We start from the raw sequence: 24,086 nt of genomic DNA on the forward strand, positions 1-24,086 counted from the left end.
TGGCAGTGTGATTTCCGTGTATTAGCCACTCTCCCGAGTGTCCAGGCCCCAGAGGAGTCATGGGGGTCCCAGAGCTGGGAAACATGAGTGGCCGCCTTCCCAGTCCTTCAGTTTCCCGGCAGCGCAGAGAGCACCTCACGTGTGTTTTGGGCAGCGTTTTGTAGCCTACAAAGAACATTTCCTCCCCGTCTTGTTTACGCCCATGTGCTGATCAGGCCACTGAGGAGGGCTGGGACGGTGACGGGATTCTTCAAAGGTCACAGTGGGGTGAGGGCAGAGCCAGGAGTCGGAAGCAGGTGGTGGTGGTCGCCCTCATCATCGCAGTAATGATGCCTTAAAGGACCGTCTTATTGGGCTTCCCTGGTGGCGCAAGTGGTTGGGAGTCTGCCTGCCGATGCAGGGGACACGGGTTCATGTCCCGGTCCGGGAAGATCCCACATGCCGCGGAGCGGCTGGCCCCATGAGCCATGGCCGCTGAGCCTGCGCGTCCGGAGCCTATGCTCCGCAACGGGAGAGGCCACAGCAGTGAGAGGCCCGCGTACAGCAAAAAAAAAAAAAAAGGACCGTCTTATTAACGCTCCAGAGTAACTCTGGAAGGCAGGTGGGCCTTTCGGGCGTCTTTTGCAGTGGGGGCAGCTGAGGCGGGGCAGGTGGAAACGGGATGCGAGGCCCAGGAGTTGCATCTGAACACGTGCCTTTGCAGTCTGGTGTTCAGATTGGGGCTGCCTGGTACCGGGTATCAGACAAGCGCGAGGAGGACGACCCTGGCGAGGCCTCATAAGGTGTTCCTCGTCTACACGTGCCTGCCGCCAGCCCAGTTGGGAGTCCCTGACCCTTTCTGCATGGTGGGGTCTGTGAAGGCAGACCTCGACCCTACGGCACCCCAGTTTCTCAGGAGCTGCTTACAGCCCAGGAAGAGCTGTGCGACCTGCAACTTTTGGGGAAAAGGGCTATTTTGTCTTCTGCCGTGGGCACTGGGGAAGAGGAGACTAAACACTGGAGACCGCTCCCAACCTGCCGGCACTTTAAGGAGAGAGGAGGAGGCCGGCTGGAAGGTGAGGCTGGAGTCCTGGTAAGTGTCGGGCTCCAGGCGTGGTGCTTCCCTGTGTTGTATAATCAGCTGTCTCTTCAGCACTTCCCTGCATCGGGCTTCGCAAGTACAGATTGAACATTAAATAAACAGTGGCTGCTTTATAAATATTTAACTCCCACTGTTTAGGAGCGGCTCTGGGCAGGAGACAAAATAAGAGCTCCTGGCTGGCTGTTGTGTTGTCCCTGTTCAGTGGCATTGGATTGTGTGGATCAGAGTTTTTTGTGGGGCAACAGCAGCCTTTCTGACAGCCTTTCGGCCAAATGAATTGCAGACAGGTGCCGTCTTCTCTCTCTCTTGGGTGGGAGGGTGTGTGTGGGGACTTGTTCAGACCCAGCACGCTGTATTCAGGAACCACCGGCTAACAGCCACCCCTGTTCCTTACAGTGGCTGGAAGCCATCATTGGTGGTGATGTTATCGTCATTCCTTCATACGGCAGCAAAACTTTTCCTTTCTTTTCTTTCTTTCTTTCTTTTTTTAGTAACAGCTTTACTGAGATGCAACTCACATACCCTACGAGTCACGCGTTTAAAGTGTACAATTCAGTGGCTTCCCGTATATTCATGGAGGGGGGCAACCATCACTACAGTCCATTTTAGAACATTTTATCATCCCAGAAAGAAATCTCGTATCTATTAGCAGTCACCCCCAAGTCCCCCAACCCTAGGAAACCACTAATCTACTTTCTGTTTCCATGGATTTGTCCATTCTGGACGTTTCATACACATGGACTCAGACTACACAGTGGTGTTTTGTAACTAGCTTGTTTCAGTTAGCACAGTGTTCCCAAGATGCATCCTTGGAAGTAGTAGCACGTGTCAATACTAAATTCCTTCCCGTGGCTGAACAATATTGCATTGTATGGAGAGACCACGTTTTGCTTATTCTCATCTGTTGTCGGACATGTGCAGATAACAGAACTCTTTAGTTGCAAAAAAAAATCAAGATGCGGCCGATTCAGAGTCATGAGATGGAGCCAAAACTCCTTCACAAGTGAGGCTCTCTGCCATTCTGGAAAAGGCTTAGGAAGTTCACTTGAGGTGGAGGTTAAAAAGCGTCCAGCTGACAAGCCACTCGGCTTTTATTTAGCACTCACTGCATGCCAGGCCTACAGTCAAAGCCCATCTGGTAATGCGTCGGAAATATCTGACCGTATAATCTCTTGGACAGATCTGCACACGTCTCATAGGCCATCCTGCTAGATTTTCGTGGGCGGGAGAGTGGGAGAATGAGGTCGTCTTCTCGGGCCCGTTTCATCTGATTTCACGTGCTGACCCTCTTTAGGAGGCAGGAGCAGAGAAGAGAGCTGACTCTCCAATGCAGTCTTCTCGTCTCAACTCCCTCCAGGCGTGCGTCTCCGTCCAGCTCTCTTGTCCCAGGGCTGTGCTCACCCTCGGTGTCTATCAGAATCCCAGATGTTTCCACATTCCCTCGAGAGGCTGATTCAGCCCAGGCCCAGCCTCTGGCTTAGGCAGCCCAACTCTGCAGGAAATGTTAAAAAAAAACGGGGCTTGTTATCATTCCTGGTCATCTCCCAGTCATTTAATTATGATGAATTGTAATGGATGCTGTTGGTGTCCTGCTGGGCCCCCTTTACCGGGCCGGCACACTCACCCACCAGCTGTTAAAGGTCACGGTCTGGTGTCCCCTTCTCTAGAGATTTGCTGCCTCATCCAGGAAGTTGCTCGTCCCCCCCCACCCCCGGCCCCAGCCCCTGCTGACTCAGGGGTACAAAAGGCTGGCCCCCTTGCTTCAACGTGGGGTGGACTCCGTTGTACCATTTACGCACCAGAGCTCCCCGTGGGACCAGGCTGAGGCTGCGGTCCAGCTGAGGAGACCGCATCCTCACTGAGCCCCCTCCCCTGCCCGTCCCGCGTCCCTCACTCCCTTTCTCCCGAGCACGCTCCCCCGTGAGCTCACACGCAGGAATTTCCATCTCAGGACCTGTTTCTGGGGAGTGCAGCCTAAGACACTATCTCGTGACAAAGTCCCTCCCAGGGTCCCCTCAGAGGACGTTTCGTCTTGGAGATTCTCCGCCTGAGCTTCCTGGCTTGGCTCCCTGAGTGTTTGGTTTTGTTGGTTTGGGTTTCAAAGTCTTTTCAGGCTAATCGGATCCTCGGAAAGGTCTGCACTGAATCATAGTCCTGGCGTGGTTCCCCTCCTCCCTCCCCTCCCTCTCTATTTCCTTTCTTTCCCTCCCCCCTTTCATTCCCCACGAGCATCCTTTCCTGTGTCCACAATGACCTCAGCAGAAAGGAAGAAAAAAGAAACACTTGAGAAGGCACACGGGCAGCTAACTAGCCTTGGCACCGGACGGCCTTGGGTCAGGTGTAAGCCCTGCCTCCCTGTAACCAGGTAATCAGCTGCAGTGACTTCTCAAAGCCTTGGCTGGTAATCTCTGTTTCTTGGCATTGTCACGAGGCTCAGGGTAACTTGGGTGGGTAACACAGTGTGGTGTGGCGATGGGCGGAGTCCCGGTTCAGCACACAGGGGCTCGGAGAGTTTCCCAAAGGACTCCTGGACTCCCTCACCCACTCCAGGCTTCAGGCTCAGCAGCCAGTTATCATGTGTCCATCCAGGCCCTTTTCAGGTCTCATTGCTTTTGTTCACATCGTACTTTCTTCCTGGGCTGCTCTTCCTTTTCTCCCCGAGCCCCATTGAAGGCGATGTTCAAATGCCATCTCCTCCTTGAAGCCCTCCCTGGCGCCTGGCAGGCGGGATCAATACTTTCCAGCAAAGCAGGACTTGACTTCCCGAATGTGGGGTGTGTATGGAGGGTATGATGAAATAGGAGAGTGTGTTCTGGAGTCAGACAGGTGGGCATTGGAATTCTGACCCCGCCCCTCACTAGCTGGGTGACTTTGGGCCGGTAAGCTGTGCCCACCACCCATGCATAGGACCCCATGCACATTGCAGATGCTGTGTCAGCGGTGATTTCTCCGCACCTGTCACCTCTGAATCCAGCCTGCAGCTAGTGGGAAGAGTAAGCAGCTACCAAACGAGCACATGGAATTAAATAAATGCAGAGCTGTGTGAGTTAACACCCAGCTAAGGGTTAAACACTTTCAAAAGGTTTTGTACATGGTCGGTGGGTGAGGCGGGCTGTGGTCCCTCTGGTCACCTTGTAAGGGGGCCCAGGGGCCACTTCCTGCCTCCTGTCCTCTATCTGCTCCTGCAGAGCTCAGGCCCAGAGAGCTGAGCTAAAAGGGGGACAAAAAGGACGATTATGTCCCTGGGAATTGGGACCGAGGCTTGATTCTGAGATGTGATCGTTGCTTTCAAGGCTCAGCCGTGGAGGAGTTCACTCGTTGAACCACCAGTTGCCCCCGCGAAGGGGGAGGCGACCGGGCACTTCTCATCTCCCTCTCTCTCTGGCCCTGGCCCTGTCGCTGGCGCTGCTTGCCTCCCTTTGAAAGGAGCACAGTACCACTCACGGCCCGGCCCGCTGCGGTGGCTGCAGAGAGGGGCCGAGAATAAGCTCGTGTTGGCGGCAGCCCTCCAGATACAGCAGGGCTGCTGGGCTGACCTTTAAATAGACGGGCTCTGGGCCACTCAGTTCCTGGAAGTTTGAAGAAAGTCAGCCTTTCAAGTGATGCGACTTCCAACCTCAGGAAAGGTCCCTGTGTTTGCAAAAGCCATAATTGACTGTTGCTTTTGCACTTCATTATATGTGGCCGTGAAGCCACTGGAAGCCAGCATGCCAGGGCTAGGAGGGGAAAATCCTCAAGTATTTTAATATCCCCCTTCTTAGAAGCAAGATAAACATACGTATTGTACTTTGCGACAGAGGCAGGGGCTGGGCAAGGGAGCGTCCTGGCACCGCATGAAAGGTCTTTTTAAGCTGAACTCTGAGGTTTCTCTCTCTCTTTTTTTTCTTTCTTTCTTTTTTTTATTTGTAAGCAAAGCTGGCATGCGTAAATGATGCCAGCATCTCCGTGGCTGTGTAGAAACCGTAGCCCCTCCCCAGACTGCAGACTGCCACATCCCTCCCTGAGTCATAAGCTACCCCCTGACTGGCGAAAAATGAGGGGGTGAAGGTTGTCATCACGATCACAGTCGACTTAGAGGATTTACTTTCATCCAGGAAATCTTCCCTCCAACTCTTGCTTTGCAATCATGGAAAAAAAAAAAGAAAAAAAGAGTCAATGAAGATGCGTACCACGAGTCTAAGCAGGGGAAACATCAGACAAACCCAAGTGGAGGGGACGTGCTCAGACTAAATAAATGCCTTATCATCTGTCAAGTGTCAAGGTCATGAGAGTTAAGGAAAGACGGAGGAACAGTTCCAGATCGAAGGAAAGTGAAAACGTGTGACAACTAGATGCAGCATTTGATTATGGACAGTTGGTGACACTTGAATGGGGTATGAGAACTGCATGTTAGTTATGTATCAGTGTCAGCTTCCGGATTTTGCTGGTGGAATGTGGTTCTGGGGAGAGCATCCTGGCTTTAGGAAATACACGCCAAAGTCTTCTGGGGAGGGCTTCCCTGGTGGCACAGTGGTTGAGAGTCCTCCTGCCGATGCAGGGGACACGGGTTCGTGTCCCGGTCCGGGAAGATCCCACATGCCGCGGAGCGGCTGGGCCCGTGAGCCATGGCCGCTGAGCCTGTGCGTCCGGAGCCTGTGCTCCGCAACGGGAGAGGCCACAACAGTGAGAGGCCCGCATACCGCAAAAAATCAAAAACAAAAACAAAGTCTTCTGGGGAGATGGGGTGTCAGCCAGCCACTTTCTCCCACACGGTGTAAGGAAAAAGGATCTGCAGTCTACTCCCAACCTTTCTCTAAGTTTGTGATTATTTAAAAAATATTAGCTACTGTGTGTGCCAGTGGACGTTAACTAGACTTGCGATCATTTCACAATATTTGCACACAGCAAATCATTATGTTGTACAGCTGAAACTAATATAATTTTGAATATAATATGTGAATTATATCTCAATAAAAAAGGAGCTCTCAACAGAATAATAGCAGTCATAATAATAATTTAGCCAACCAGTGGAGGAGGAAAAATCCCTTCAGTGGAGAGTGAAACAGACCTGGATTTGAATTCTGACCCTTAAAGCTTAACCTAAACTCCCTGTGCCTTGGTTTCCTCATCTTTCAAAATAAAGGGTGTGTGTGTGTATGTGTGTGTGTGTGTGTGTGTGTGTGTGTGTGTACACGCACACACGTATTTGCGCATCTGTGTGTGATAGTGTCTCCCTAATCGGGTGGTGGTGAGTAGGAAGCGACACAGTGACTGTACCTGAAGGGCATCGTGGGTCACTCCGTTCTCTGTGACGTGCACCATGTACAGAGCAGTAGATGGACTTACAGACTCCACGGAGAGATGACTCCCTTTGGGCCTCTTCTCTCCGCCTCAAGCGTGGCATCGTGGGCCATGACCAACTGTGCCAGTTGAATTGGAATGAATTTTAAGATCTTCCAACGCCTCCAGCAAGAACCTAGTGTTTCTTATCTCCGTGTCTCCCTCCTCTGCTGGCTGCTTCAAAGAGGTCCTTGTCCATTTCCTTTTCCAAAGTGCCCGGGAGAAGGGACCACGCTGCCCCTCCGCATGCAGCCAGTAGACCCTGTCCAGTCTGCCACAGACCCCAAGACCCTTCATTTTACTTTTTATTGTGTCACCTGTCTTCAGAGGTGCGGACAGCATGATGGTTATCCCCAGCACCCCACTTGGAACGTTGTTGCAAGCTTCTTTTGCGTGACGCATTGTTCTGAGCACTGTGTACGTAGGTACGATCCCAGTTCATCCTCAGCAGCCCTGGGATTCGGGTGCAAGGATTTCCCTGCTTCAGGAGGCTGAGGCACAGAGCAGTTGAGCAACGTGTCCAAATCACGCAGCTGGCAGGTGGTGGGGTGGAGACTGGTGGCCTGGCCCCTGCACCCTGGCTTACCCACTGGGCTGCATGGCCGCTCAGCGGTTGTGAGCCGGAGGAATGAGGGCCGCTGAGACTGAGTCAGCTTCACTCCTAGCACTGAGCCAAGTAGGACTCTGGTCCAGACCTCTCTCCACCACCCTAATAAAGCCGGTGTTTACACAGGGTAGAGGTGCTCATCAGATGCCTTTGCCAATCCCCAAATACGGCCATGGCCAGAGTGCAAGGGGGGTGCCTGTTATGTAATGCCCTCGGCTGGTCCCCAGACAATGCCACTTCCTCGCTTGGCGATATGTAACTGCCTAACTACGGGTTACTCATTTCCTTTGGAAAACTTGGCAGGGCCACTGTGCCCGGTTTCCTTCTCCTGCCACATCCCAGGGCTTCGTGTGTCAAATGTGCTCCAGATTGCCGGGAACACCCCCGTGGAGGGCCTGGCCTTCGGCTGTGGCCAGTCCAGGGCTGTTGCTGGGAAGGGCCGCGGGGAGCAGGGCCTGCGTCGTTGCTGGGAATGGCACGCGCCCACAGCCCACCTCCCCAGATTCTAGCGCTCACAGCAAGTGGAGGTCCAGCCGCAGACGTGGGGAGACGCCCGCGTGCAGATGTTGGGCAGCTCAGGCCGTGTTTCAGCTCCTCCCCCGTCCCTGACAGGTGTGCACTGAATCGAGTGTCCAGATTAGGTTTTCCCTCCTTCCTCTCTGCTCGTCTCCTGGCCGAGGGATGAACGGAGGGATGAAGGAATGACGAAGGGGTGGTTTGAGGCGGATCTCCTCAAATGGGCGTGAACAGTAGGGCATGTCAAAAGTGTCCGTTGAAAAAAAAAAAAAAAAAAAAAGTGTCCGTTGTATGAGTTTCCTTTCCGTCCTGCAAGACCTGGAAGGTGAGTCCTGAAAGCAGGCTGCCCTGTTCACTCCTCTCCCAGCACCAGCTTCATCAAACTCCCACAAGAGTGGCGGAGTCCCAGCCTTCGGCGGGCACGTCACTGGATTCCAGTTCAGTCTGTGCAGATTCACTGTTTGGGGTCAGTTTCCCCGATGGGCACCGAGTCCAGCTTTGCTAGCTGCATCTTAGGCCCCTTCTCCCGTTGTCAGTTAAAAACAGCCACGTGCACGCAGTTCTGTCTTGATAAGTATGTACGTACACGCACACATACACCACACACACGCACACGTGCCCACACATACGTATGTATATATGTTTCTTTACCTCCAGTGCGTGTGGGGAAATTGTACTAAGTTATCGCAACTTTAATTTTTCTCTTTCTGTTTACCAACCATAAAGGTTGTTAGAAATTAAGGATGTATTTATACCAACGAGGACCCTAGTTAGCAGTTCTTTTCATGGGCTCTTTTATCTTCCCAGCAACCCTGGAGGTGATAAATGGTTCTTTCCATTTTGTAGACGGGAATTGATCCATTGTGTAGCTCGATGTCACTGATGTTTATTAAGTGCCTCTGGTGTGCTGGGTACCACTAGATCCTGGGCTTTTTTTTATAAGAGGGCTCAGGCCTGCCCCCTGCTTTCCCAGGAGAGAGACGCCAGCCCTGTGACCACAGTCCCCTGCGAACAGCACTCCGGCGGGCCGGAGACTCTGCGTGGCGGATGGGTTGGATGCAGGAGATGGGCGGCGTGCTGATGCCGTCAGGCCAGAAGAGGTCTTCCTGGGCTTGGGGTGAGGGCAGCCTCTAGAGACACCTGCCCAGCGTGTGGTCACCTTGCGCCCGAGGGCCTTCTGTCTTGATTTGCTTCCTGCCTTCTCTAGGGCTGGCTATGCTTCCCAGGGCCAAGGAAGAGACAGGCGGAGCCAGGTGCAAATGCCGCCTCTGCCGCTGTCTAGACAGTGGCTCAGCCTCTCCTGCCCAGTTTCTCTAAGTCCAGACCCAGAGCGAGCTCTCCGTTAGCCGTGGTGCCCTGGAGCTGCTTATTTGCCTCAAGCCAGCGTTTGAAATCACCGGACTCATATTCAGCTGCGGGGTATGGCGTGTATTTCACTGCATTTTGGCGGGTCTCCTTTGTACCGGTCTTGGCTGTCTGCTGAATGCAGCTGAGGAGGTGTCTTTTACATTTGCCAAGGGACAGAGAAGCCCTTATCTCCTGGGGGGCATTTCCCTTGGGTGGCAGTAACTGCGTGCAGTTCTTTTTTTGGGGGCGGGCAGGATCTTGCTTATTCAATTATTGAAGAGAAATTTATGGGAGACCTGCTTTCCGCAGGTACCTGTGTTGGCAAAGGGCAGTAAATAGGACAGCCCCATCTTCATCTGCATACAGCCACCAGGCTGGGGGGCGCGTGGGATCGGGGTGGGCGCCCACCGAGAGGTTGAGCCACCCGGACCTTTCCCTCTGAGCCTCCTCTCCCCGGGGAAGGTCTGGGCTCGGGGTGGTTCCAGACTGCCTCCTTCAAGCAGTTCAGTTTTCCTTATCTCTGCAGTGTTAGTTTGCAAGTCCCCTTAATGGCTTTCCAGCAGGAAAGCTTAATTCTTCGGGGAGGTTGAGAAGCCCCTGCCTTCCTGACGTTTCCTCGTCAGCAGTTTATCGGAGAACCCGGCGCTGGGGTGGGACTGATCGTCGCTTAGACGTTCTCCACTTTGGTTGCTCTGGGGTCCGGCTGGGGTTGGCTAAAAACAACACTGGACAGTTTGGTATTTTGTTTTGTTTTGTCTTCACTGCTGCACCTGGATGCTCTGGTGTCCGATCCAGCTAGGTCCTCCTGAGTTTTCTCTTCTTTTTGGGCCTCACTTCTCTTGGGAAGGAAGAAGATAGCCTAATCTGTGCGCTGGCCGGCTTCCCCCAGCAGTGGGTGTCTTCGGGTGTTTGTGGGCTGCTACAGACACCTGAAGAGTGGGTTAATTCGTTGTCTTTTTCAAAAGGCCAGCTCAGTCTGCCTGCCTGTCTGTCTGTCTTTCCGTGTGTATGTCTCTCTCCTCTCTCCCCTATGTACCCACTGAGCAGTTGCCATTTCTAGCACCTACTGTGTGCTGTGGGTGCCTTCTTTCATCAGCGCTGAGGCAGCCAGGTGCAGAGCAGGTGTTGTTATGCTCTCCTGTTGTAGAGCAGGGAGTGAAGCTTCAGAGAGAGATGGCGCATCTTGTCCGAGGTCAAGCAGCGTCAGAGTCGCACTTAAACCCAGGGGCCTGGCGCACAGAGCAGGGGAAGGTAAGGTGTGCGGGGCCCAGTGGTGTGGGCTTTGGGTGCATGACGGGGAGGAGGTTCCTTAGCCTCGCCGAACCTTGGTTTTCTCACCTCTGAAGTGGGGCAGTCATAGTACTTACTCCGAAGAGTCACTGTGAACATCCGTGGAAGTCAGGCCCTCCGCAAGGAGCTTGGGACAGTGCCCAGCAGGCAGTGTGTGCTCCGACGCGCTTGGCTGTTACGGTCATCCTGGTTCAGGTGGATTTGACCAGAGCTGGGGTGACTACCTGGGAGCCTGATGATCTGAAAGGGGGTCGGTGGGAGCAACGGGCCTGGGAAGGAGGGTTTTGTCAGGGGGCAGCCAGATGGCTGGGTGAAGGCGGTGAGGCGGGGGTCCGAGGGACCACTGGTCTGGGAGTAAAGCACGGGGCAGACACTGGTTTCAGGCACAGGACCGAAGCCCTGACCTGCCCAGGCCAGAGCTGTCCTCTGTGGTGCGGAGCTCCCCACCCAGCCAGCGCCTGTGCTGTGCTTTGATGGTCTTTCTCAGAAAGGAGGAAGGCTGGGCCGCTGGGTGCGGCCTCTGACTTCCTATGGCTGCCCTGGCGCCGGCCGTGCTCTGAATTTGGCGTGTTGTTGCATCTTTGCCTCTTCCCGGCCTTTGGCCTGGGCCGGGCCCCCAGGCCGTGGTCCCGGTGACATTACTGCCCGCCTCCGTGGGTGTCCGTCCTCAGAACCACAGAAGGCAGTGGGCGCAGTTGATCGCCTGCAGCCTGCAGGGCAAGGCTGCTTCCTCTCCAGCTTCTGGGTGAGGGCGCGGCTTGGGGCCTTTCCAGGGGGGCCTCACCATGAAGGTAGCCTGAGCGGGTCTTTGCCCCACACCTTTGCTGGGAACATATCCTCCTTTGTGACCTGGCTTAGCTCCCGCCTCTGCGGGCCGCCTGCCCCACAGGACAGCCCCTTGTCCCTTCGGTTGCATTCTCCAGGTGAGCAGCGCTGGCTGTGTATCACCCCGTGTGCATTCATACATGCACCTCGGGAGTGTTTTGCACAAAAGAGAATTTGGAGATCGGGAAAATGACCACTACTGTCCGACTCCCTGTCCCCATTTTTATTTATTTATTTTTTTGCGGTACACGGGCCTCTCACTGCTGCGGTCCCTCCCGTTGCGGAGCACAGGCTCCGGACACGCAGGCTCAGCGGCCATGGCTCACGGGCCCAGCCGCTCCGCGGCATGTGGGATCTTCCCGGACCGGGGCACGAACCCGTGTCCCCTGCATCGGCAGGCGGACCCTCAACCACTGCGCCACCAGGGAAGACCCTCCCTGTCCACATTTTAAGTCCAGACTGAAGTGGCCGACCCACGTGGGCTTGGAGTCGGCATCTTTGGCCTGGTGATAATCTTCAGTTATCCGGTTCAGTCACTTTGTAACGGGCACCCACTTGGCTTCTCCAAGTAAACCGTAAGCGCTGGGATAGCAGGCACAAGGCAGCTGACAAGACTTGAGTGCAGATCTTGGGACGCTTGGCCACATCATCCCATGTAATCTTTCTGAGCATCAGACCAGGTCGCTGTAACCTACGGTTCAAACCCTGAAAGCCCGAGAAGTAGGGCACTTTTGGTTTTGCTCACCGGGCAAGTATCAGAGCTGGGGTTTGAACCCAGGCGCTTCTGTCACTCCAGACCCCGCTGTGTCCGGTTCATAGCCCCCTTTGGAGATGGATGATGAAGTAACCAGAGTCTCTCCTTTCTTCCTCTCTTGGCTGTTGTCTTGCATCTTCCAAGACCCGCCTCTTTCACTCCAGGCTGAGGTCCCTGGAAATCCCTGGCTTTGCAGCCAGCTCCAGGAGCCTCCCTGGGGCGTTGAGAGGAGTAGAACCATTCAGAGAGCGATTGTGTCTCTGCACAGGGCTGGGGAGGGGCTGGGCTTCAGTGTTCTCTTTGGCCCCCTGACGTCATTCCTGAAATGGTGCCGCCCTTGGTTTACCAGCTGGAGCTGAGAGGAGAGGGCGATGATCAAACGTGAGCGAAGTTGAAAACCTCGGTGCTTTCCAGAAAAAAATCATGACTGTGCGTGGCTTTGGACCCCTGAGGAGGTCCTGTCCTGGGATGGAAAAGCCCCAATCGCCTTGTGTTTCTTCTTGGCCAGAGGTTAGCCTCGTTCATTTCAAACGGCCGTATCTATCGCTTGCTCCTCAAGGGCAGCTCTTCAAGATGAAAACAAGAGATGCCCCCAGAGTTTTGAGGGGCTTGTGATGTGAACGAAAGGTCTTACACTGCGGTTCTATCCTGTGGCTCTCCCCAATATATATATATTTGAAAGCTTCCAGCAATACAGATTACACAGAGGTTAAACGTAAGGTTCCTTTGGGGTTCTGATATTTTTTTCTTAACGTGTTTAAAGGGGAAAAAAAAAAAAACAAAACGACACCTTTAAAAAAGAAGGCCATTTGTTCTCAGAGCTGCAAAATTGAGGAAGATTGAAACTTCCCTGGAAATGAATGGAAATTCCAGGCTGTTTGTACAAATGCACAACACCTTGGGTTGATTGCACGGTTGTGACTTCTTCCTGGGGTCTCCGTACAGCAGGTGTGTGGCCTCTGTCAGGTGGTACTGTCATCGCGTAGTCGAACGCACCTGACAGTTCACAAAGAATATTACCATACGGATCTCCCTTGAGCAGGCCGTCCCCCTGGTGAGGCAGTCAGTGGGGACATCGTGCCCATTTGATAGATGAGGGAACTGAGGCCGGGGGGTATTGAGTGACTCAGGGCTGCGTGATATCTTAGAAGCCCCTTCTCTTTTCTGCTGTTTAACTTCTCTATTGGTGAGGTTAGATTGGGCTTTGGGGACTAGGGGGGTCTTCTTGCTCCATCTTTGTCTCTGCCAAGGCTTTGTGGTTATGAGAAGGAAAGAGCTGGGTGTGTTTCAGCTGCTCAGTGACTCTTCTCTCCCACCTTCCTTCCCATTTAACCAACATGTGTTAGGAGTCCCCCACTGCAGGGGCTGGGTTGGCGCCCTTCCCCACGAGCACTGTGGCTCTGAACACTGAGCTGGGAAGGGAAGGTGTACCGTACTTCATGGGCAGAGGAGACGGAAGGAGGGGCACAGGTGGACAGGGGTGGCTTGAGGCTGAGCCAGGTTGGGGGTAGGGGGGACTCTCAGAGTCCCCGGGAGTGCTTTGCTGCTCTGTGACACTTGACTTTGGTTTGCTTTTGTTTCCGCAGCTATGTCACTCCTCGAAGCCGTGTCCCAAGGTGCCCTGGTGTTCTTGGTACACACCAGTCATCATGGTGGTTCTGATCAGGTGGAGGCTGAATCCACAGGCTTCAGGCAGCCCTCTGGGGCTTTGCATTTTACCACGGGGTCCACTGAGATCTGGAGAAGTGAAATGGCATCCCCGAGGCCACGTGCTAATAAGAGATGATAGAGACGAACTCAGGCCCAAGCCGAAGGGTCTGTGCGTTTACCACATACTTCCCAGACCCTCTGAGGCCCCGAGGAAGGAGAGCTTTTCCTTCCTTTTAGGTAAGTTCAAGGTCACCTTTCTGCGGGAACCACTGTCTTTCACCTCTCCCTTGGTCTCTGGGGGTGATATTCAAAATATTTTGGCCTTCGCAATCAGGACGCACGATGCCAGGGTCCAGGAGCCTCCCAGCTGTGCCAGGCCTGAACGCTGCATTTTGTGGAAGTCTAGGGGGTGGAGAGATGTGGCCCTCAGGTGACAGGCCCAGATAGTGGGACAAGAGCTATCCTCTTGGGGAAGCAGCTTTCTCTCCACCACTCTGAAAACCTTTCAGTAGTTTAACTTAACAGCAGGGTGGGTGATTTCCTGCCAAATACCAGGCCCGGTCTCCCCGGGTTCATTTTTATTACTATCATCCAGACGCTGGCAGGACAGAACTTTCCCCTTAGTTTTCCTGAGGCAAATTGCAGTTGTACTATATTATATTATTCTTTTTATCCATTTCGGTCATTTCAAGTAATAACTGTACTTTTAAAAATTTTATTTATTCATTCATTTGTTTACGGCTGCGTTGGGTCTTCGTTGCTGCGCGCGGGCTTTCTCTAGTTGCGGCGAGCGGGGGCTACTCTTCGTTGAGGTGCACGGGCTTCTCATTGTGGTGGCTTTTCTTGTTGGGGAGCACGGGCTCTAGGCACGTGGGCTTCAGTAGTTGAAGCACGCAGGCTCAGTAGTTGTGGCGCACGGGCTTAGTTGCTCCGCGGCATGTGGGGATCTTCCCAGACCAGGGATCGAACCCATATCCCCTGCATTGGCAGGCGGGTTCTTAACCACTGTGCCACCGGGGAAGTCCCTGTCCCTGGTTTTTATGAGGACCCAAGTTCCATTCTGGTGGATCAGGCTTCCAGGGGAAGGATGGCTCCCAAACGGAAGCAAAGGCAGCCAGCCTGTCCCCTGCACCGCTGGTGCCGAGGAAGAGGATGCCGGCCGCGGGAGCCGTGGCCATATGGCCGGCAGGATGCCTCGTTGAGAACAGCCAGCCCGGCCCCTTTGAAGCGGTTTTAAGACCAATTTGGTAACTTGATTTGGAAAGTGGTATTGATGACTTCAGGGCGTGGGCTCATTAGCCATATTCTGGGCCCTGCAGATTGGGTTAAGTGGAATGAAATCGGCTTCTCCCCTCCCCGGGCTCAGGGCTGCGGTCCAGGGCCCGTTGTAAGGGGAACCTCTCCTGGGCAAAAGACACTGAAAAGCTTTCCGGGGAGTCTGGCGCTCTGTTTTCACATGTGAATTCTGCTTTCCCCTGGAGGGCAGGCAGGAGGCTGATAAGAGCTGAAAATGAGCCTGGAGCAGGCGAGTGAGTGCCTGCAGGGGAGAGTCGGGCGGAAGAGAATGAACAGTGACTAGTTGTGGAGTGTCTCTTCAAGCACCTGTGGTCCTTCTGCTGTTGAGAGATGCTGTGCTTGATGGCTTTTCTCTCTTCTCCCCCCGCCCCCATCCCCGGCCCCGCCCCGCTGTGTAGTAGAAACAGGGCTGCCGGGACCCTCTTGTGCTCCCTTGGGCACATGTGAGCGCACCTTGGATTTATACCCAGAGGTGACATTGCTGCCTCTGAGAAGCTGATGAACATTCTCCGTTTTACAGATGGTACCGATTTGCTCTCCAGAACAACCACGCCGATTTACATTCCCACCCGCTGCGCACCAGATCCCCCTTTTCCCCTCGTCGCCTGCTTTCGATATGTTAGATTTTCACCATTTTGCCAATCTGATGGGTGACATGTAGTTTCTGGTAGTTTCCCCTATGACCAGGAGGCGGACTGCCTGACCTTGTGCCCTGGCCCCATGAAAAAGGGCTCCAAAGGCAGCCTGCATCCTCACAGCCCTCCTGCCTACCCCACCCCCGGATCCCCAGGAAGATGGGCGGGGCGCATTCATTGCTTATCTGAAATGATTCCCCTTCCCAGTTCAATTTTGTTGCTAAGAAGTGTCTGTTTTGGACCCACCGCTAAGCAGTTTTCTCTACCGTTTAGGTGCAGAAAGGGCTGGATTCTTTAGGAAACTATTACCATTGTTTACATTCATTCATTTTTTTTTTTTTTTTTTTCCCCCTTCAACCAGTCCACATTTACTTAGCGTGTTCTTGAGCACAGAATGTGGAAGCCAGAGACCTGAGATCCAGACTGGCTTCCAGGACTCTTGCTGCCCTTTGTCAGCTCTGTGGCGCTAGGGAGAGATCCGTGAAACTTCTGGGCCTCGTTTAGTTTCTCTGAACTAAAAGACTAAAGCTGCTAGCCTCACAGTGGATTGGAAAGGGGAAAGAGAGAGTGATTCCCTGTGGACGTGTACGAAGGTGTATGGAGATGGGCACAGGCCATCTCTGCATTGCATGGAGGCACAGCTAGCTGGGACACTGGTGCAGGCCCAGGCCTGAACTGCTGCTAGTCTGCCGTGTACAGGCTTTGCCGTTTCTTGAATTTAGAGGCCAGATGTGCATGGAGAGGACTTACGGTGACTGGCCTTTCTGCACGGAGTTACTCACCCAAACTTGTGGAGCGATTGTTATGCACCAGTTATTCTACCAATTCTATTGAGTACCTAACGTTACCACTGTCCTAAGTGCTAGGGGTATAACGGCAAGCAAGTAGATGTGCTTTCTGGCCTCGTGGGGCCTGTGGGCTAGTGGGGGAAAGGAGCAAAGGCTTAAGGATTTGTAGAAAGATGAACTCAATGCTCAGAAAGCGTCTTTAAGTCTCCCGGGTGTTTCCAGGTAACCTTGTCACTCAGAATAGAGGAGAAACAGTGGTGACCTTTATTTTATTTTACCAAAGCAATAAAGCATACCACCACTTCGTTCACTGTCGTTTGTCTCTGAGAAAGTGCCGATTCCCAAGAAGAGGAAAGAAAAGCAGACCACAGAGGGATAATGGCTGTAACATTAAATAGGAATAAGAATACCTCACATTTGTTGAGCACTTACTGTGTGCTAGATTCTCTTGTAAGTACTTTGTACACATAAGGCAGGGAATAGCATTATTTCCATTTTACAGACAAGAAAACTGAGTATGGAGGGGCAGTCTGTCCCCAGAGCCAGTGCGCAGGGGTCAGAGTTTGGGAACAGTGCTACTCTTTTATCTGGAAGTGCCTGTGGCTGGTCCCATGCTGCTGGAATCCCTGGAATCCCAGAAAAGCAAGTCCCAACTGTCTCCTACTGGCACCACTCAGCCTGCATTTGACCCATGACCCCCATGACTCTCTCCCTCTGACCTTTTCACCTTATTCTTGAATTCCTTTTTCTCCACTTTTCTCCAAGCAGCAAGCTCTGGAAATGATTCTATTCATTTATATAATAAATATTTATTAAAATGTAGACTTCATTTTCACAGTGGCTTCACAGAGTTAAACCCATGGTCACGTTTTCACGACGTGCCTCTTGTTTATGACAAGGGCTGCCCCCGTCGTTGAAAGCCTCTCACATGGTGGGTATTTTGCTCAAATTGCACGTGAGAAACAGAGGCTCAGAGAGGGTAGGTGGCCACACAGCTGGCTTGAATGGATTCAAAACCGTGAACGTCTGACTTTTGATGTCGCACTTATATTCCCTTATCGGAAAAGAATTGGGCAAGGGGTGGCAAATGAAGTTGATCGAAGCAAAGTGATAATTACTGTTCCTCAAAGGCTGGTTGGGACAATCTGGGCTAAAATATAATACAACTGTGAACAAGCCCTTTAAAAATTCTTTTGTCCTGGAACCCTATAGTCTGTCCTTGGTAACTGCTCTTTCTGCTGTGTTTTCTTCTTCCTTTTTCCTGCTCAGCCCGAGGCCAGGCACACAGTGAGCCTGCAGATCTGTGGGCTTCAGTTTCCTTACCTCTAAAGTGGGCATAGTAGTCACTGCCTAATTACATTTGGAAGAATGGTGGAGTCAGGTACGGCCTCACCCGACCCTGCTTCTTAGTAGCTTTGATGCCTGGGGTGGGTTTCTGGACCTTTCTGGACAATATCACATGTCTACTGAGTGCCTACCAGATGCCGAGCCTGGTGATAGGATATAGAAGAAAAGAAAATGATCACAGTTGAGTGACGTTTTCTGAGTCCCAAGGTGACCTTTCCCCTGTATTTTATAAAGCCTGGCAAAGAGTGCCTGCTTTACATGTGTACCCTTTGGAGGGGTGGAGGGGCAACTATTATTGTTCCCATTTTGCAGATGAGGAAAGTGGGAGCACAGAGCTGTTAACTAACCTACCTGATGTTACGCAGCACATAGCGGGACAAGCTGGCATTTGAACACTCATCTTTGGTCTCTGGAGCCCACACCCCTGATCACTCTATATTGTCCTGGCTCTTGTTAAAACGAGACAATGTACATAAAGAACTCAGCACAGGAGTGCCTGGCCAGTGGGACATGTTGAAGGTAGATGCCCCTGTGACTGACTGGAACTTCTGTTTTCTGCAGCGAGTCTGGGACGTGTGAATCCCAGGAACCGTGTGTGTGTGTGTGTGTGTGGGTGGGTGTGTGTGTGATTCTTTCTCTCTCGCTCTTCTCCCCTCCCGTTTTTTGGGTCCCAGAGCTCCTCCCTCACTGTTAACCCTACCAGCCTCCTCTCACTATTTATCCTGCACCCCTCTTCTCCCCCCACCCCCCATATCTGGTCTTAATTGACTTGGCTCCTGTCCCAGAACAGCCTGGCACCCAGACCTGCCATGCTATCATATCACCTCAGGTGGTTAAACAAACAGAGGGTGGCATTTATCAAATGCCATGCGCCTGTGAATCTGTCCTCTCCTCCCCAGCTCTGTCCCCATCTTTTTCACCGTTTGCAGTTTTGAGGGCTGTGGAGTCTTTGCTTCTCTTACGAAGCATCTCTCATCGCTGGCCGGTGAGTGTCAGGCCCCAGGGACTGGGAGGCCAGTGCTAGCTCTGGAGTTACCCAGGCCTTATGGTAAAAACGCATCACCCTGAATGTGGGCCAGCCGAGGCATCGGCCCAGCCCCGCCCTGCCCAAGCAGCTGAATCCTGCTGCCCCAGCCTTAGTCACTGGCCAGAGAGACTCTCCTTGTTCAGGCTGAGGCCAGCCCCTCCTCCGACAGCCCGGGTTCCTGGAAAAACTTCATGCGTAGGATGTGGACTTCCCCTCCAACTTGAATCGTTAGAGCTCTCATTTGCTGGGCACTTACTGAGTGTCAGATACCGCGCTAAGCACTTTACAAGTATCTTCTCATTTAATCCTCTTAATAAATTCTGGGGGCAGGTGCGCCTTTAATCTCCCTCTTACTGATGGGACTGCCAGCTCAGCCTCGTGAATACTAGCAATAGCAAGTGTCTCACCTTTCTTAGGCGCTCCTGTGTGCCAGGTACCTGGCCTAACTCCCAGGAAGCCTGCAAAGCCATGTGCTGTTACCATTATGCCTGTTTCAGAGACGGGGACACTGAGACCCGGGCGTTTCTGGGTCCCCTGGCTCGTGTGTGCAGTCTGCCTGTCGAGGCCTCAGCCACGGGGCTGTGCTGTAATGAGGAAATGGGAGCAGAGTTTCCCGAGTGAGCGGGCCTGGCCGGTGCCCCGACTTCAGAGCCTGAACTTTGCCGGCTGCTGCACGCTGCCTCCAGGGGCTGGACCTGGGGCTGGCGGAGCTTCTTGCTTTCTCAGATGGGCACCAGGGAAAGGGCTGTGTGGTCACCAAGCGCACACAGCGAATTTGCTTACGGGGCTCTTGGGAGAAGAGCTGGCCGGAGGGCGAGGATGTGGCCGCCGAGTCATTTAGGGGAGAGAGTAAACACTGACCTGGGCAGGACTGGCCTTCCACCCAGGAGGGCCTGGGCCCCTCCTTCCCGTCCCCTTTGCACACAGCCCAGGCTCGGGCTGCAGCCTTGGGACCAGGTCCCCTCCATGGGCTCCCTGGAGCCACCCCCCAGCCCCTCCTCCCCGGTGGGCATCCTCCCGCGAGGAGGTGGGGTGGGGAGGATGGCTGACAGAGCCCTCGCCCGCTCAGCACTTTTCCCGGTTAGGAAACATTTCACAGACGTGATCTCATTCCATCGAGCGGTCGCACGGCGATTCAAGCGCCCGCCTACCAACGGGGGAACTGAGGCTTCCGCAGAGAGGGGTCCTGCCCGTTCCACCCCACCACGCTGCCCGGGCTCAGTAATCCCAAAGCAGGGGGTTCCCTGCACGGAGATGTCCGGGGCCGTGGTAGCCATTCTACCTGAGCCCCAGCGGTGACCTCCGGAGCAGAACTCAGCTAGGAAGCCCAGGCAAGGCCCGTGTGGAGTTGATGCAGTCTTAGAATAATCAGGAGGAAGGTAGCCTCACAGCGGGGGGCTGACAGCTGCAGCGCAGCAGGGTGTCACAGCTGGTCTTGAAACCAGAGCTGAGTGAAGACTCCTCGAAGGAGAAACCGAGCGGCGTGTGACAGAGCGGTAGCAGTCACAGCCCCATCCCTGGGAGGTCACGTGCCTGGACCGTCCTCACTGCGCGGGTCCTCCGCGCAGCCACACGGCGGGAGAGCTATTTGCCCCATTTTGCGGACTGGGAAGCGCATCCAGGATCAACCCCGGGGCTGAGCCCAAACCTCCCTTCTTTCCTCCCTTCCTCTGCTCCTTAGAAAAACAAAACCAGAATTTCTGTCGTGTTGCTCTAGGAAGTTTATTTTTAAACAATTAATTTCCTTCTGTGATGCCTGGCTTGTGACAGATCGTAGATCAGGAGACAGATCTTGGGTCCTTGCCGCTCAGGCAGGCTCCGAGAGGCTGCCCCTACCTCACCGTGTCAGGGGAGGCTGGGGAGCCGGCAGTTTCACTGTCTCGGCAGAGATGGAGGAACCTGTTAACCTGCCTCAGAAGCTAATAAAAAAAAAAAATCCCAGTGAGATCATGTCTGTTACAGCCCTTTGAGCTCCCTGAGCTCCGAGGCTGTATTAACGCATGCTGTTTTTACTGCTTACTCAGCAAAAATGTCCCCAGGATGCAAAGCCCATTCCCTCCTTCCAGCCCCCTTGCTTCCTTATGCATTTTATTTGATGCTTCCTTTGCATCTTGAAGACCTGCTGGTTTCTTTGCTAACACGCTGTCCTAGAAGGAACTGGCACATTTCGGGGTACTAATTTTGTGCTAAACATTTTTTTTTTTTTTTTTTTGTGGTACGCGGGCCTCTCACTGTTGTGGCCTCTCCCGTTGCGGAGCACAGGCTCCGGACGCGCAGGCCCAGCGGCCATGGCTCACGGGCCCAGCCTCTCCGCGGCATGTGGGATCTTCCCAGACCAGGGCAGGAACCCGTGTCCCCTGCATCGGCAGGCGGACTCTCAACTACTGCGCCACCAGGGAAGCCCTGTGCTTACCTTTTTTATTCATTGACTCCTTCGACCCTTACAGCCATCCTATGAAGCAAGATGTATGTGTATTCCCGTTCTCAGGAGAGGCAACTGAGGTTCGGACTGGGGAGTTCAGCAAGGTCACATGGCTTAGAAAGGTAAACAGGGTCCACTCCCAGGATGTGTATTTACTGGGTCATGCCTTGCTGTAGTCATACCTGCTCTGCTTTTCCTTAACTGGAAGAGGAGAAGGGCCCTCCTGGAATTTGGCCCTGAGATGATGGTGACAGTATGTTGTTCAGTTTTGCTGTGAAGGCTGGGCCGGGCCACCTCTGTCCTTTTTGTTCTGGAGAATCTTGGCCCTGATCTGCTAGGAGGTCACCCCACTGCACCCCACCACCCCACCACCCCCGAAGAGGAACGCCTTTGCTTGACGCTTCGCATGAAATGGATGGACAGGTGGACCTTGAGGTTGGAGACACCAGGCTGTGACTTGCCCTGGGAACCTGACCCTACCCCACCTCTGCTGTCTCCATCTGCAAAAATCAGGCTCTTTGTGAAAAATACCTTTATCAGAGGGTGGCTGTGGAGATGGGTGGAGGAACAGTTAACAATAACCAACATTTGTTATGTGTTTCGTATATGCCAACCAGCCTTGCAGACACTAGTGTTTGTTTTGTCAGGAACATCACTGGCCACACTGTTCCCAAACTCACCATAGGTTGAGCAGGTAATTTGCTCCCATTTTACAGATAAGGAAGCCAGAGCTGGCTCAGAGTTGCAAAACTGGGGCTGAAACACAGATTGCCTGACTTCAGGGATGAAACATTCCCCTATCCTGGCACTGTGAGACCATTTCTGTGTGGATTTCTTAGATGGCTGGGATTCTCTCTCTCTCTCCCCCCACCCTCCTCTCTTTTTTGGACAATAGCTCAGCTTGGATAGTTGGTCAAAAGCCACCTGGCACACTCTTTCTCCTTCCCAGTGGAATTCTAACTGCAGAAGATGCGTAGATAAAGGCAAAGCTTGGCCAAGGGAGTTGGCTGCAGGGCTTTGGAGAAAACACCCACCAAATTTCAAATATTAATAATCCTAAAGAATCATTCTTAGAGGCGAGAGAGGCCTGGCAATGCCCGTACTGTAAGTGGCAGAGACGTTTTCGATGAGCTAATATCTAGTTGTGGTGGTGTGTTCATTGTGACTTAGACTCAGTGTGCAGCCACTTGTACATATGTTGTGCTCTCAGGCCCCACAGAGCCCCTCCCGGTGGGCGGTGTGGCACACGTGGCCTGGGCCGGCAGACCGCCTCGGCACAACCCCACGGACATGGTCTCCGAGTTCTCCATCTCTCATTCAGATCGTGTCGGGTGGGCGGTGTGTCTGAGCTTGTGATGTTTTGAGATTTGAGAAGGGCAGCACAGGGCATGTATGTCATACTGTGGGCTGAACGGTGTCTCACGCCCATTATCTGCCATTTATCTGTTGAAGCCCTACACCCCAGTGCCCCAGATGTGACTGTATTTGGAGGGAGGGCCTTTAAAGAGGTAATTAAGTTAAAATGAGGCCGTTAGGGTGGGCCCTAATCCAATCTGTCTGTGTCCTCATGAGGAAGTTTAGGTGCACAAAGAAGCACCAGGGATGTGCACACACAGGAAAGACCGTGTGAGGACACAGTGAGGAGGTGTCTGTATGCAAGCTAAGGAGAGAGGCCTCAGGAGAAACCAACCCTGCCAACACCTTGACCTTGGACTTCCAGCCTCCAGGACTATGAGAAAAATAAATTTCTGTTGTTAAAGCCCCCAGTCTGTGGTATTTTGTTATGGCAGCCCTAGAAGACTAATTAATACACCATGTATCTGGGGCAATGCCATCAACCAATCTAAGAGTTCTATAGCTAAACATATTAATTTTCACATTAAGTGGAAAAAATAAAATCAATAAGTAGCCTCGGGGCTTCCCTGGTGGCACAGCGGTTGAGAGTCCGCCTGCCGATGCAGGGGACACGGGTTCGTGCCCCGGTCCGGGAAGATCCCACATGCCGCGGAGCGGCTGGGCCCGTGAGCCATGGCCTCTGAGCCTGCGCGTCCGGAGCCTGTGCTCCGCAACGGGAGAGGCCGCAACAGTGAGAGGCCCGCGTACCGCCAAAAATAAAAAAAATATAAAAAAAATAAGTAGCCTCATGTTAGTTGAAGGTTCAAAAATTACCATAAAATATTGCTCTTGAGAGCTTCTTAGATTTGGGGATTGTGCACGAGTCTGTGTTAATCATCGTTACTATTTAGCAGATGCAAGTCCAAGCTCAGAGAGGCTTGGTAACTTGCCCGAGGTACCTCCTTAGTTTATGCGAGAGCTGGATTTGAACCTAGGTAGTTGGGCTCCATAGCTGTGAATTTACACACAGCACTGTGCCACCTCTTGACAGAGGTTGCCTGGGACAGTGTCCTGGAGGAGCTCCGGGTGTGGACAAGTGAGTCAGCAATTGCAGTACGGTTAAAAGGGAATATGAGAAGGACGTCTGGGACCCATGTTCAAGCGGGGAGAGCCCCGGCTTTGGCCTCAGCACTCAGCTGCTCCAGGCTGAGCCCTAGTACTTGTCCCCCAGGGAGGACCATGCTGAGCCAGGCTGGTCGCGCTGGGGCGGTAGCTGTGGCCGCAAGTGAGCTGCCCCTCCTCTGTCCAACGCCATCAAAGGCTGTCTCTTGGCTGGCACAGTGGGAGCGGCAGGCCACAGTGTTTGCTCTGGACAGAGCCTGGTCTGTCTTTCCAGACTGTGCAGGGACAGGCAGGGAGCTACGGCAGGGGAAAGCCCGCCTGCCTCTTTCCCATCTTCTCTGCCACAGCCCATAAGTTTAATTTGTTTTCATTAAGTCCCATATTTCTCTGCAAAAGAAGGAAGACGGGGTCTTCTTTGAACCTAAGCTAGAACCCCCCTTTTTGTAGAGGCTCCTTCTTGTGTATTCAGTTGGCTTTTTAAAAGAATAGTCAATTCAACTCTAATTCAAAAAGATGCATGCACTCCAGTGTTCATAGCAGCACTATTTACAATAGCCAACACGTGGAAGCAACCCAAGTGCGCATCAGCTGGCAGATGGTTTAAGAAGATGTGGGATACATACCCGATGGAATATTACTCAGCCATGATAAAGAAAGGAATATTGCCATTTGCAGCTGCATGGATGGACCTAGAGATTATCATACCAAGTGAAGTGAGTCAGACA

The 24,086-nt window shown here is 53.1% G+C and overlaps 1 long non-coding RNA gene across 2 annotated transcripts in view; it reads left to right on the forward strand.

Moving 5' to 3' along the window:
* LOC116742347 overlaps positions 1 to 24,086 on the forward strand; it is a 396,625-nt gene that overhangs the window by 93,353 nt on the left and 279,186 nt on the right. For both annotated transcript variants that reach the window (XR_004346443.1, XR_004346444.1), the window contains exon 3: positions 13,326 to 13,626. This is a non-coding gene — a long non-coding RNA (uncharacterized LOC116742347). The remainder of the gene's footprint in view (positions 1 to 13,325; positions 13,627 to 24,086) is intronic.

The sequence above is a fragment of the Phocoena sinus genome, chromosome 17, assembly GCF_008692025.1.
Source record: "Phocoena sinus isolate mPhoSin1 chromosome 17, mPhoSin1.pri, whole genome shotgun sequence".
NCBI classification, from domain to species: domain Eukaryota; kingdom Metazoa; phylum Chordata; class Mammalia; order Artiodactyla; family Phocoenidae; genus Phocoena; species Phocoena sinus.